The sequence below is a fragment of the Cavia porcellus genome, unplaced genomic scaffold, assembly GCF_034190915.1.
Source record: "Cavia porcellus strain 051 isolate PalLab524CR breed Dunkin Hartley unplaced genomic scaffold, mCavPor4.1 scaffold_1, whole genome shotgun sequence".
NCBI classification, from domain to species: Eukaryota; Metazoa; Chordata; class Mammalia; order Rodentia; family Caviidae; genus Cavia; species Cavia porcellus.
In genome coordinates, this window is record NW_026947484.1 from 240,204,675 (window position 1) to 240,220,170 (window position 15,496).

Here is a 15,496-nt window from a genome sequence, read left to right on the forward strand (position 1 = left end):
CCTCCTGTTCCTGCAGTGGAGTTTGGGTAGACCACAGACAGCCCAGCTGGCCTAGGGTCCTTTGAAGTCAGCGCTACCCTGTGCTCTGCACCTTTGGAAGTGTCCTGGGCTATATCCACTATGAGCAGTGGCTTGCCACCCCGCTCCCAAATTGTGACAAGCGAACTTCCCAGACCTTGCAGCTGTGCCCTGAGAGCAAACTTTCTGCTGGTTGGGAAGCACTGAACTATAGTCACTATATTTATTGTACATTCTGACACTTTTTCAATATATCAGACAAATTTAAGCAAATATAAAAATACAATGGCATAACAGACCCTACCATGCCCACCAGCAAGCCTTGACAATTGTCCAGTCAGTCCTTTTTATTTATCTCTACTCCTACCCGCTCCTGCCCTCACCCCACCCACCCTGCCCGGGTTATTTAGAAGCAAATCTGTGGCACGATTCATCTCTAAATATTCAAATATATAGCTGCTAAGAGAAGAACTCTTAAAACATAGCTTTTTAAGCTTTGAAAAAAAGCTTTAGTAGTCCTTAGTGTAAAAACTTTCTGGTGCATGATCTGGGCTCCACTGGAGAGTGTCGTGGGCAGCTAGGATCCTGGGGTGGCAGGCGTGAACCCTGCCTGTGTGAGAAAACCAGGATGGAACGGGTGGAGGGGCACTCGCTTCCTCTAGACATAGCCAGCCCAGGACGTGTGTCTGACTCTGCTGGGCACTCCGATGCCCCCAGACAGCCGGGCCGCCCTCCCTGCTGCTGGACGCACAGCGCAGCCTGTGTGGGCTGCCGGCCCCTGATGTGATCTCTCTCTCTCCTGACGCTGTAGCTTTCCTCCTGGGCATCTGCCCTGAGTGTGGGTGAGGCGAGGGATCCTGATGCTTGCTGAAAACAGAAAAAGGAAAAAGCACAGCTCTGGGCTGGAAGTGGCCCCACCTGGCCTGATGTGTTTAAAGCCCTTCTCCTCTCCTTCCCTCATTCAGGGCCTGTTTTGTCCCAGGGACCAAAACAACTTCCCCCAAATTCCACGGGCCCAGCTGCTCTCTGGAGGGCTCAGCCACAGCGTGCAGAGGATGCTCCTGAGAGCCGAGGCACCAGCACGCCCGTGGACAGACAGACAGATGGACAGAGGGGCCCAGAACTCGTCCAAAGAAAGTCCACTCTGCTGTGGACCCAGCAGAGCTGCTCAGAACGCAGGGCTCCCAGGACGGGAGAGAACTGGCCTCTGGGCCTGGGGGAGGCTAACCTCTGCCAGTTTCATCAGTCCAGCTCTGCAGCTGCGTGGCTGGATGGGCCTGGTCTCTGCAGAATTCCCGCAGGCTGGACAGGGGTGCAACTCCAGAGAGTGAAAGAAAGAGATACAGCTGGAAGCGGAACTCGAAGCTGACTAGAAGACTCTTTATGTCCTGCAAGGTCAGAGCTCTGAGCGCTGTCTCAGCCCTTGTGCCCATGGCATTTTCCGGTCATTGTCACCGAGGTGCGCCCCAGACAGCCTGCACCCTGGCATTGTCAGACCCTGCTTTGGGTCCTCCCACATTAACCTGGCCCCAGTCCATCTCCCCAGCAGGACTGGGCAGCCTGGTCCACAGGACTGCTCCCTTCCTGGTAGCCATTCGTTGGGGCCCGTGGAGTCTTTGTGAGTTTGTGTTTACTCATCTCTGCGTTAAGTGAATACCTATTCAGGGTCTGCTATGTGCCGGGGAGTTTCTGCTGGGATCTGTACAAGTGAAACCCTGCTGCCATGAGTTCATGGATAACTCAGCGGACAGGGTGCTCGGGCGGCCTCGGTGAGCTTCTGTGCAGGAACTGGGGGTCTCTCTCTTCCTAGAAGCCCTGGGATCCTCATGCTAATTCTTTCAAAGGGCCTTAAGAGATGTCTGACCCCATCGAGCCATGACAACTTCACCCTGGGACATAGCTCGACATTTATGTGACAGATGAGTGGTGGTTTTCTCTGAGGAGTCGAGGCCAAGTTCCAAGTGACTTGGTATTTCCTCTGAAGGGGATGAAGTGTATGTGTGTGTGTGTGTGTGTGTGTGTGTGTGTGGACTGAGGTTGCTGTGAGCAATCTGATGAATTCTACCATGATTTTATGCAGCCCCTAAAAGGATTCTCTGAAGCTTCTGATGGGTCCCATTAGGATCATAAAGATTTTATGTTTACTCACAAGTGACCCAGGGATTTCACCCGAGTGGCTCCGAGGCTGGAAGGGCAGCAGATGGCAGAGCTCTGCTCTGAGCCGCGCCCCACCTCACAAACCGACAGCGCTGCTTCTCTGCTGGCTCCTTCTGCCCCACACAGAACCAGCTTAGTGAGATGAATTAAATGAAGAAGGGGGGACCTCAGAGCAAACAGCACGGGGCTGCCTGGCAGAGGACAGCTTGACATAAAAGCCGACCAGGCACATCAAAGGTGGCGCTTTCCAAAGGCACCCGGGAGCCTTAGGGTTAGAGCTGCTTCCCAGCTCCCGCTCCAGCGCGGCAAGTTTTTGCCTCCAGGACCGTCCTGTGCATGGAAGCTCGAGGCTGGCAGGCGGGCAGGGGCTGCAGGCTTGCTGCCCAGAGGTTGCTGGCTCCTGGTCAGCTCGCCGCAGGTCTGCACATGCTGTAGCACACCCGGGCCTCCAGTCGGGCAGCTGGAAAGAAGCCAGAGTGTGCTCAGGCCTGGGGCTGAGCGGTCCAGGGAGGGAGGCTGAGCCGGATGTGGGCAGTCTGCAAACTGGGCCTGCAGGGTCTTCTCCCACCAAAACCATTCTGAGGCGTCTGGCTCAGTCCCCTTGGTTGACCATTGTTTTCCTCTTTATATCTGACTTCCTTCCAAACCCAGTGCTGCCCAGTAGAATTTCCTGGAAGCTGGAAAAGTTCTGGGCTGCGCTGTGTGATGGAATGTGACTGTTGCACCTGAAGAACTGCATTTGACATTTGACTTGATTTTAATAAGCTATATAATACATTGTAAAACGTGGCCAGCAACCACCTTAGCAGTGAGATGTGAGGAGGGGTCTTGCCTGAGTCAGCGTGCCGCCCCTCACCCAACCTACGGCACCCAAAACGAGGTCCCAACAGGCTTGGTGCAGCGGGACCGGCACAGTGTGGTGCATCTCTGCAACTCATGGGACTTCTTCCTTGCTCACACAGTGCCTGACACGGCTGGGGTGGGCCCTGAGGGCTGTGGCTGTGCTGTGCCCTGCAAATGACACAGGAGACCTGAGCTCTGGTCTGAACACAGCTCCAGACTTTGAGGGAGACCCCGAGCAGGTGTTGCCATGCTGCAGGCAAGGAGCTATGCTCAACTGTGGCCCTGGGGTACAGGGCCACACAACCCGGTGAGGCACTCTGAGACTCCTTAGCTCCTTCCTGTTCCCTCACCAGCCTGACCACAGACCCATGGGCCGAGGAGAACCAGGGGAGATTGTGACCCACGGTGAGGACCATGGCTGTGGACTTCTGGTGCATTCAGCGGTGCTGCCCGGGGCAGAGAGCATGGGCCTCGGGGGCTGAGGTCCTGGTTTAAGTCCGCAGTGGGCCGGGACCTCTTTCTGTGCACTCTGAGAATGGATCGTTGAATTCTCAGGGATTTTGTCAGCTGGTTGTCAAGAGCACCATTATGAGCATTGCAATTATAATTACATAATTTATACTAAAACAGTCTATAAGTACTGAAATTTCACTGCTTCTCGAATATTTCGCGATTGCCTTTGTCTGAGATGTGAACGGCGGTGAGCCACCGCACCTCGCTCTCACGCCTGCTGGTTCCCTTCACAGTTCCCGACATCAGCAATCCGAGAACCTGGACACAGGGCACATTTACATTATAAATCGTAGCTAGCTTTTAGTTTTGTTGATTGTTTAAGCTAGAAAATGATGGCAAAAATGAGGACGATGTAGATAAAAGTTTATGCTGTCATGTCTGTAGTTATTACACTGTCACATGACGTGAAGCATGGAAGGAACTCCACAGACGTGAAAACTCTTACCTGATCCAGTGAAGAGGTCCCTCACCCAGTCACCCCACGGGTGACGTCCTCACAGGCCTCTCACTCATTAACACAGAAGTGTCACCCAACACGTGTGGAGACCACATACGGTACGGGACTTTGGTCTAGATGTCCCCCGAGCCGCCTGGGATCCGAGGCAGGACTTTCAGAGGTGGCTGGTCTGGCAGGCGTGATGTGGGATTGTGTGATGCTGGATTCAGGTGTGTGCTTACTACATCAGCCCACCAGGCAGCTGGCACGGTTCCGGCTGTGGGAAGGCTCTCTCTCCGGGTGTGGGCACTCCCTGCCTCGGGGTGCGTAGCCTGGATAGAGCACAGGACGGAAGGAGGGCTGCTGCATTCCATTGCTGCTCCTTGGCTGCCTCCTGCCCTCCATGAACTGCCCCTTCGCGGCTGTGCCCTCTGCCGTGCCGCCCTGCCTCGGAGCCAGCCGGCTATGAACAGAAACCGCTACAAACTGTGAGCTACAACAGATCTTTCCTCCTTTACCTTTGGGTGCTTTGTCCCAGCCATGAGAAAAGAAACTAAGACACACGGAGAACTGGCTTTTAAATACCTACCGGTGCCCCCTCAGTTTAAGACTTGGGTTTACCATTATCTGGCAGGCAAGGTGACCCTGTTTCAGAAGCTTCTGGTCTCCGAGTCCCAGTTTGGTCCTCTCTAAAATGGAGATTTAAGTGTCACGTGTTTGATAAATAGCTGGTCAGCCTTTGTTTCTTCCTGCAGTATGCTCTCTGTTTACTAGAGCCTCGGAATACAGAGACAGAGCAGAGCAAACACGTCCACAAACTCCCTTGCAGCTAGAGTTTGGGGGTGGACTCAGTTCTTCCACACAGACACAGTTTGGAAAGCAGAAGTGACACAGTGCCGCAGTGCCACGCCTCTGGTCAGTGTAATGTGGACGGGGTGGGCTGGCAGCAGGGCTTGGGTGTCCAGGCGTTGTAAACATTCGTTTCCTTCTTCCCAGCTCTGTGAGACTGAGGCCCAGAGCCCTCCACGGCCTTCAGGGAGGAGCCCAGGAGCACACACAGCAGCTGGTTCAGGTACCCAGGGGTGGCTCCTTCTGCTCTCACCCACTTCCAGAACTGAGGACCGCCACCCTGCACCTCACCCAGCCTGACGGGGAGCCCACCTTTTCCCTTTGAGGGCTGCGGGGCCTCCCAGCGCTCCCTCTCTGTGCTCCCTGGGTGGGAGACCGTCCTGAACACTGGGATAGCTCTTCACCCCAGGCCCTGTGCCCCACGCCTGCCCTGGCAACTGCTGAGTCTGATGTCAAACTTCTCCCTATCCCTGACCCAGGAATAAAGTCACACCCTGGAGCAAGCCCAGTCTAGTCCTTGGGGACATTTCACGTTTACAGAAGAGACCCAGCAGTACCCCAGTACCTGATAGTACAGCCAGAGACCCCTGCAGTAACCTCAGTAATAAAACCCTTTCAGAACTGTCTGTGGTTCTGCAGGTCTGCAGTGACCATGCTGAGAAGGGCCCGTTTCCATAGCCCCCGAGGAAGAATTTCCCTCACCTGGGCGCATGATTTCCACCCTCACATCTCCCAGTCCTCCATCCTTCAGGGGCAAGCTCAAATATCCCCTTCCCAACAGCACACTCCATCTTACCAACTTCTCCTGTCCTCTGCATATTTCTTTGCTCAAATTTCCATTCCGGTCCCCACGGAGACAAAGTTTGCCAGTTCCCATCTCCCACTGGATACAAAGGAGACCACATGGGCACTGGCATCCACCTTCTGCAACCAGCTGCCTCTGTGGCACTTCAGCGCCGTGCAGGAGCCCCGCCTGGTCCCCGGGTGCATCTCAGGGGTGTTGGAGAATGAGCCCCAGCGGGGGCTGCCCTCACCTGTCCAGCGCCCTCACCTGCTGGCATTGGCACTGCCCGCTCCCTCTACTTCTGCTGCCCTTTACTGCAAAGTGGCAACATGCCGGGCCCAGCCCGGGGCAGCCTCCCTCAGGCCCGCTGGGCCTGGCCGTGCATCGAGGTCCCCTGTCTTTCTAGTCTGCTTCACAATCTGCCACCTGGCTCTTAGGGTGGTCAGCTATTGATGACCAGGCTGTCACGAAAACCTGTATTTCAACAAAATAAAATGAGTTTCTGTCTATCGCCCCTCTCTCCACAGAGCCTCAAAAGCTGGCTCACAGGTGGGGAGGGGGCCACATGTGGTCACCCCGCCCGCCCCACGGTGGCCCCTGCATGTCCTCCCATGCCTCGTCCTCACACCTCCGCAACAGAGGCTTCCCTTTATCTCAGCTGGCCCTGCTCGCTGCCCCTGTAAACTACAGAGGAGAAGGAAACCGGGCAAATCTGATACCCAAAAAGGCATGCCCAGGAGCCCCAAAGCCACTTGCTGTCTGCTCAAGCCAGTTGAGAGCAGTCTTCCCTCCCCTTCCTGCCCCAAAACATCCCGCTTGAACTGCAACTTTGTTTACAGCTTGGAGGATGCCACCGAGGCGGGACTCGTCTCCAGGTTTCATGCATGATTTTTGATGGTAAGAAAAGGGTAAGAACTAGGGCTGGGGATTTAGCTCAGCGGCATAAGCGCCTGCCTTGGAAGCAGGCAGTCGTGAGTTCGATACCCGGTACCGATAAAAAGGAAAAAGACCAAAAAAAAAAAAAAAAAAGAAAAGGGTAAGAAGTGTTGGACACCAGCCCTGGGAAGGCGTATCCAAAGCCTCCTGCGGTTCGGATGGACACTCGTGTGCCTCACTTAGGTGCCACCAGAAGGCAAGTGGGGCCTTGGCCCCCAGGCCTCCCACTGCTGCGCTGAATGCAGGACACAGGTCCCGTCATCTGGCTGACCTGGGCCGTCCCTGCTGCTCCTGCGGTGGGAGCAGGCCTGTGGCCGCTGGAAGGGGAATACGGATTCTGCTTCTGTCCTGCCAGGCCCTGGGTCTGCAGGGGGAACTTCTCCTTTTCCTCCATGTGGTGTGTGTGGGGAGGCCCCTGCTGACCTTACACAGCAAGATTCCCCTGCAGGCCCAGGGCCCTGTCCCCAGGCCATGCCCCCTGGGGGCCCTGGCCTGTGCCCTGGGAGCAGTGGGTACAGGAGCCCAGTGCGGGGTGTCCACACGCAGTGCTGTCCTGGTGCAGGCCCATGGCAGAACTACCTGGTCCGGACTTGTATGTTTCTTACATTATCTACACTCCATAAATTCACAGGCGCAGCACTTTCGTATCTGTGCATTGCTTTGTCTCAGTGCTCTGTAGATTTTATTCGATGCTCCAAAGCACCCCGACTCCTTTCTCCCTGAGCCGAATGGTAGGCAGAGTGAAGCCTTGGCCTGGGACGCAGAAACTGTGCCTAGCCATTCTCGAAGCCTCGTGGCTGTGTGACCTGGACCAGCCACTTTTTTCTTTCCACTGCTCTCTGAATTAGGCCAGGAATCCTCGTCTTGTGTTGTAATTTAAAAACGTGTTCAAATCCTATGATGCACCCTTAGACGCTGTTCTCATTAAAGGGAAGTCTAATTGTGCTCCCCTTGAATATGGGCCAGGCTTACCGGATACTTCAAGTTAACAGAAGCAGAAAGGGTGCTGCATGAGTTCAGAGGCCAGGTCAGAAGGAAAATGCAGCAGAGCTGTCTCCTGGCTTGCTCTTGCTTTGAGCTCACCCCCGAAGCCTGGTCCGCTCAAGCCATCCCAGTGGGATAAGGAGGTGCGGCTACCAGAGACGGAAATGTGCAAAGAGCTGGCTGTTCAGATCCCAGCGCCCAGCCCTTCCCAGCCCAGGCTCCATGTGATTACAGCTGCTCTCTGTCTGAGGTTTAACTTCCCACACTTTCAATTACCTGAAGTCAGCCGTGTTCCAAATATTAGAGGGGAAATTCCAGAAATAAGCAGTTCCGTATGTTTTAAATGTCACGGTGTTCTGCCTGTGATGAGATCCCCCGCTCTGCCTCCCTTGGCACGGCGGGTCCATCTACTATATGCTACCTGCTCCACAGTCATTCACGAGCTCACTCAGTTATTAAGGTAGAGCATCATAGTGCTTGTGCTCAAATAAACCTTACTTACCTAGTAATAGACCCCAAACAAGTTTTTATCACACTATATTCTTGTAGGTATTCTGTCTTATAGGTATTACTGTGCTATTATGTAAATTAAATTTTATCATAGACACTTATGTATAGGGGAAAAAGCATCCACAGGGTTTGGCCCTGACCATGGGGTGGGACATCTGCATGGGTCTTGGAATGTGTCCCCAGTGGCGGGGGCTGCTGCACAGCCTCCAGCTGACACCCAGGGGAGCAGACACAAGCAGGCCCCATCCAGCCCTGCCCAATTGGCATTTTCATAAGCTAAGTAGGTGCGGCTGCTGCTGTTCAGAGCAGTTTTGTTACACGGATTTAGAAGCTAACAGATTACCCTCCCTGCCCCGAAGTGACACGTGCCACCCGGAACTGGCCCTGGCCATGGCCTTCGTCCTGAGAGGTGGGAGCTTGTTTAGCTGTGCTGGGTCCCCCTGGGGGAGAGGGTTGTTCCCCCAGCTCAGCCCTCCCTGGGGAGGGGCTGCCTCTCCAGCCCAGGTCCTGTGGGGAGGGTCGGAATGGCCAGAGCTGGGAGGTGACAGAAGGCAGGAGCAGGTAGCCCGGCCCCGTGGACAGGAGCCCACACTGTCTGCTTGCCACAGAACAAGTGCAGGAGAGGGACCACATCCCGTTCTGTTTGTAACCCCAGAACCTAATGGCGAAGCTAGCGAGCTCAGGGTTCCAAAGTGATGTGTGAGCATCTCTGAACACCTCATCGGTTGCCAGAGTGCCCAGTCAGGTGGGATGTCCTGAGGGGAGGGGCATCCCTGTGGCCAGGTGGCAGCCCCCTAGCTGGCCTCCCCCCGGGGAGGAGAGAGATCTTGGGGGTCCCTACACACCTCAGTTCTGCTCCTGTGCGAGTGATCAGCCTCTGTGGTGACACATGCATGGTGCTGCCTGTCCTGCAGGTGGGGGCTAATCCTGCTGGCTGCCCACCACCAGGACCCCTGCAGCCTGCTGGGCAGCCCCCTTGATCCTTTGGCCCATCGCAGCTGGATGGCAAAGTCCCGTCTTCCTGCCCAGCTGGTCGTGCAGACCGCAGGCTGATAGGGCTCTGACCACATGTCCTACCCATTGGCCACTGTTCCCAGAAGGGGTTTGCCCAGACCTGGAACCAGAGCCACATGGAGCAGCCACAGAAGAGAAGGCTGAGTCGCCTGAGGTCTCAGACAGACCATAAAGGAAGCAGTCCCGGCTGCCCAGGCCCACACGCCAGCCTGGATTTCCTATCAGACACAGAGCTTTATGGCAGGAAGGCCTGCCCGCCGGCTCCTCAGCCTGGGCCGTTCCATCCGCCTGCCCTGGGCCTGGATGTTTGCCCAGGCAGATGCGAGTTAACGTGCAGCGGGAGAAGTGTCCGCAAAACCCTGACTGCCATCACATCAGTGGCCCGCCAGACCAGGGCTGGGCTGCCGCAGGGAGGGGCCAGGGCTGGGCCTGCCAGGGTCCCCATCACAGGACCACAACTCGGACCTGCCAGTGCCCGCAGTTCCCACCTCACCCTCGTCCCGAAGTGGTGTCGGAGAGCCCCGCCATCACGGAGCCACCCGCTGGGACACAGGTTGGCCTGAGCAGTGGGCCATGGCCGTTCCCATGTGGGGAGGACTCGAAGTGCATATTCTAACAGAGCCTCACAAGGGGTCCACAGTGGCAGAAGAGAAAGGCAGGACGGGCAGGAGAAGAGGGCAGCTGCTGGGGTGGGCAGGCGGGCAGCTCCTCCGAGGCCCCCTCAGGGGTGTGGACTCCAGTGGAGAGTGGGCGTGTCTGGGGCAGAGTGCCCTTGGGGGACGCCCTGGATGGGCACTGTCCTGCCACCTGCTGCGCTGGAGTCATTCAGGGAGAGACCGGGCCCCCTCGGGCCGCTTCCCTCCCATGCAGAGCTGGCTTCGTGTCTCTCCTGGGGGGAGAAGGAGTGGACGCTGCTCAGCAAGCTGAGTGGTGGCAGCAGGGTGGCGGGTCACCTGTGGCCTGTCCACGTGTTTCAGGTCAGACTTTTTCTTTTCCCATGTGGCCCGCACCCTCCTTTCTGGGCCTGGCCAAACACTGAGCTCCTCAGGGAGACAGTGTTAGAACTCCAGGCAGGCTGGGCCCCTCAGTGCCCATCCCAGAGACATGAGCAGGTGGTCATCCTCAGTGGCTTTGCTCCTGGGACCCGACAGCAGGCACATTGTCCCGGGGCACTTGGAGAGCAAAGCGTGGGCCACTGAATGGAACACTGGGGACACTGGGAACACAGAAGGATAGGCGCAGGGCCTGTGGGGTGGTGGACAAGACAAGAGGCTGAGCGGGAGGCATGGAGACCCGAGCAGGGCTCCATGATAGCCTAGGGTCCCAGGCCGCAGGTGACCTCTTCCCACCGACACAGGGGCCGTCAGTGTTTGCCTCGGGCAGAAGGATGGGGGACCACGTACCACAATCATAGCCCCTGTAAGGGGGATGCGGGGCTGAGATGCCCAGGTGCACACACACAGACACACACAGACACACTCAGCAGCAGCAGCAGGAGCACCCGGAGCTGGAGCTGTGAGCAGGGCAGGTATCACCATGACACCTGTTGCGTCCCTGTGGGGTTCAGTCTCTCCAGGAAGGACACACATGCAGCAGACTCCCATGAGTAAGCCCAGGACAGGGTCTGTGTCACCTCCCTCTGTGGATGTGAGTAATGGGACTGCACTGTGCCACGGGACAGACAGAGGCACCTTGGTTCACAGACCGCTTCTGGCCCACCATGATTCACAGCTGCCGCTTTCCAGACCTGGCCTAGGGGATGTCGTGGCCCAGGAGACACTGAGAGACCTCGAAGACACCCAGTACCTTCTCCAGGAGACCACCATGTCCTCTGTCCTCTGCCTAGGTCTCAGCCCTGCACCCCCAGTGCAGGGCAGGGCAGGGCAAGTCACAGCCTAGGAGGCCTGGGGAGTCCGAGGGGTCTGTGTCCACTCAGGGCTGGACAAGTCAGCCAGGCTTTCCTGCAGTGGCACTGTGTACTCTGTGAGTACGTGTGTGTGCCTGGTGTGTGTACATTACGTGCTTGGTGTGTGTGGCAGGAGAATGTGTTGAGTGTAGTGTGCAGTGTGAGCGTGAATACGTGTATCATATGTGTGCAGTGTGCATTTGTAAGTTTCAGTGTTGCTGCATGTGTGTCTTGGGTGGGTGTGCATGTGTGTGTGCGAGGTGTATGTTAGGTGTATAGTGTGGGGGGGGTGTTCATCATGAGTGTGGTGTGACACTGAGGAGGACAAGCTGTCTGCTGCAGTCTGGGCACTGTGGAGGGGCCGGGGAGGCTGGGGGGACAGCGACAGAGCCGGGTCTCTGTGCCAGGAGCTCTCGGATCGGTGGGCTGCAGAGCCGAGGGCCTGGCTCAGCAGCCGCATGGGGAGGGAGGGGTGGGATGGTCCCCCAGTGCTTCCGGTGCCTCGGCTGCCTGGGGCGGCATCAGCCCAGCAGAGCCAGGGTCTCCAGGCCACGTCCGCACCCCCAGCCCGGGTACAGCCGGTGAGCAAGGCTGCCAGGGGCAGCAGTGGCTCTGGACTTCAGTCAGCTGGCGAGGACACTTTGGCGTGTCCTCGATGTCATGGGCTTCTACTAGAAACATCACTCGCTGCTCATCTGCAATCAGACTGAGCCACAGTGCTTCCATTTCCTTTGCCGGAGCGGAGGGACAGCCCTGGTGTCACGGAGAGGCCGCCTGTCCTGGGGGGCCTGGAGTGCCTTCTTCCTTTCCACCTTCAGCTGGCCAAGCCTCGGGTCTCCCTTCCCACCTTTAGGATCTCTGCCTTGACTTTTGCACACCACTTGTGCAATGTTTAATTAATCTTTTCTTTAAATAAATCTCCTTTAAAAAGAAAACAGAAAAACTCAAATCTTATTTATGTTTTCTCAAATATGAGTGCTAAAGACAGGGACTTGCTTTGTAGTTCAGGTTAGTCTTGAACTCAGGGTGACTGTCCTGCCTCAGCCTCCCGAGTACTAGAATTACAGGCAAACACCCCCCCTCCTGGTGATTCTAGGTTTCCCACAGCCTCAGGCCTGTTTCCCACTCCACAAACTTTAAAGGAAATTTTAGACTCCACCCCCAGCACAAACTTTAAAGGAAATTTTAGATTCATGCACGCTGGTCCTGACAGCTGCAATGTCAGTCGCGGTGTTGGTCCTGACGCTGACCACTGGGTGCATCCGAGGCCTCTTGCAGCTGTGACTCCGGTGTCCTCTGAGAGCTGAGTGAAGCCTGCTGGGAAGTGGTTGCTTCCCATTCACAGCCGGACTGCTCAGCCCCGAAGCAGCAGAGGGACCACGAGCTGAAGGAGATGTGGTCGGCTCGCACAGTGCTGGTTACTCAGCCTGGGAGCTGGGGAAGTCCTGAGGTACACGACAGAAGCTTGATGACTTCATGCGAACAGAAATAAACCAGCCATAAAAAGACAAATGGGTGGATTTCTCTGAGAGCTATGGGAGAAGTCAGGTTCACTGGCAGGGAAACGAAACGGTGCGTGGGAAGGGGCAGAAGGGGCGAGAGCTGGCAGTGGGTGGCATTTCAGGCTTGCAGGACAAGAGATTCTGGAGCTCCGTCCAGGGTCTGCACGCAGTGCTCCTGCGCTGCCCAGCTGAACTGACTGACAGTGTGCCCTGCTTCATGGGTTATTTACCACAATTTCAAAACAGTTTTGGAGCTATAGATAGCTGGGGTAGTTGGCAAATATTTGAATTTCTGCATGATTCACTTTAAAAGAATTAGTCTATACTGTATTAATTTCACCTCAATAAAAAAATGTTAGTCTTCATCCTGATTTCAGCTGCTTTTAGAGTCTTTAGACAAGGCCATGTAAGGATCTGAGCCCCTGTGCTAGGGCAGCCGTTCTGTAGTCAGGAGGGAACATGCCTACGGGAGCAGGGTGACAGAGGAAGGTGGGCGGAACTTGTATCTCAAATGACTGCTTTGAGCTTCTGAATTTCCCTAAAACTTCTTTCCCCAAATTCCTTATGCGAAACAATACCTTTCCTCGTGATTTTATTCACTTTTAATTTAGGTGTTGCTCCTTGTACCAAAAACCTCCACCCTGTGCAAGTAACAAGGCTGTCTCCTTAGGCTGTTAGGGTAATGACAACATGAGAAGGGAACACTTTCTCACCACGCTGCTTACCACGGTTTCAAATATGTACACGCAGGGCCCAAGTCTCTGCGGAGAAGCATTCTGCGGTCTGTGAAACTCGGCAGAGGTGTGAGCCCGGACAGTCAGGCCACAGAGAGAGAAGCTGAACCACCTCGGTTGGTACCAAGCCCTGGGCGAAGCTGAGCCAAGCACTTTGGTGAGGAGGAGCAGCGGGGATCCTGGCCCCGGTCTCCCTCCCTCCACGGTCAGGGCGCTCGGCTTCTGCTCCCACCATCTGCTCCCCAGGATGCTGGTGCCAGGGTCTTGATCCGTCCTCCTTCCCAGGGGTCTCGTCCCCTGGCTGCCTGACACAGCTGGGATAAGCTGGAGCTCGGGGGCACCATGGCATCTCCCCAGGGAGAACTGTAAGGCCACAAAGCCAAGGACCCTGCTCAGCTGTGCATCCCAAGTCCAGACCATGTGCCCCAGGCCCACCCATCTGAGGTGGCTGCGCACAAACCAGTGGCCAGGTGACTCCATGCCTGCAGCCCCTGCACCGTGCACCGGAAGGCTGGTCCCCTGCACTTGGCCCTTCAGCCAGGCCGAGGTTCGATGCTGACCCTGCCCACCAGGCTCCCCCTAGCTCGCCTCTTGCCTTGTCCTCAGGGGCCTCCATTATGATGATCTTTAACCTTCGAAGGACCAGGTAGTCGCCACTCTCTGAGTGGGACACTTGGGCCAGGCACAGCAGGCTGTGGCCACAAGAGCCAGGCAGAAGGGCAGGGACACCCAGCCTGGGACACACAGGTGGCACAGCAGCAGGGAGCTGGCTGCAGCGAAGGCCTCCTGGAGCTCTGTCAGGAAGCCAGGGCCTTTCTGCTGGGTCCCCTCAGCAAATCAGAGGGGGGCGCTTGTAGCTCAGCCGGCTGCTGTCCTGGCATCTTCCGGGGCCTTCCCTTGAGCCAGGCATCTGGAATGCAAGGGTATTGCCCAGTCTCTGGGGTCAGAGGGCCTGTTTTGGGGCCCTGGCTTCTGTCTCTTCCAACAGACGATGCTCTTGTAAGTGTCCCATGGGGAGCCTGTGTGCAAAGATTTCATCTTTATGTGACAGCTGCCAATCCAAATAGATACACCAAAAAAGATACACCAAAAAAGATCACACAATGGGAACTCAGGGAAAGTTCACAGCTGGTCTCGGAGGGACGTGAGAGACACAAAGAAAGGCGCAAAGACATGAACGAAGACTCGGTGGAGGAAGATATTTATGACCTTGAGAGAGCCCCACATTGCAGAGAAGGATACTTAAAGCCACTTACACGTTCGGTACAATATCAAAGCCATCTCGTCAGGTAAGACTGACAAGGTAATTATCCACGTTCACTCGGAAGAAGAAGTGCACACAGCCACCTTGGGAAAGGCAGAACGCTGAGGAAATCTCATCCAGACATCTCTCCAGATTACTGAGAGGTGAACCTGGGCAACGTGGCCGCTGGGCGAGAGCCTGTGTCACGGTGGTTTTTAAGAAATGGGGAAGAGAGTGAGGGATGCAGCTCAGTGGGGGGCCCCGGGGGCCCTCCTCAGCATTGCAAAAGGCAAACGAGCAAACCAACCAACGAACCAGAAACAGCTGCCTGGGGTTTGAGACTAGCAGTTCCTGAGCTGGGCAGCTCCCGGGCAGAAGTCGTCCACCATGGACTCAGGCTGAGACTCTGGGAGGGCAGGAAAGGGAAGCAAACAAAGACTGGCCGGTCTGCTGGTCCCTTCGGACACCCCTGCTGGGACGGCCGGTTAGAGGAGTCTGTCAGCTGCTCACACTGGTTAATGAGCCCCAGGGCTGTTTCCTCTAACGCTGGCACTGACATAGATGGAGTTAAACTGTGTTAAGTCCACAAACCAAGCAAAGTGCAAGTCACTGATGAGGCTGGCTGGCTTTGCCTGCTCCGGGACTCTGCAGGCCTGGTTCCATCTTTATTTTCTTTAACAAGAAACATGCTGCAATTATAGAATTACAGCCAACACGGAGTTAGAGCAATAGGCCACAGGACGGAACAGTGGGGCAGAAGCTCGCCTCGGACTACAGAAAGTTAGTGTGTGACAAAGCGGGTGTTTCCAACGGTTGACCACACATTCAGTTTTAAACTGTGAGAGAAATACATAGCTGCTGGCGAACAGGTCGGCAGTTCCTTAAAAACAAAATGCACGGCGACTGCAGGACATAAGGATTGCACTTCTGCAGATTTATCCCAGAAAAACGAACCTGTGCCACCAAAACCCGCACCAGTGCTCACAGCAGTTATCTCTGTAGCCTCCCCAGCGCTGGAGACCTCCTGGAGGTCCTCCAGTGGACGCTGGCTAACACACCGAGGTGCC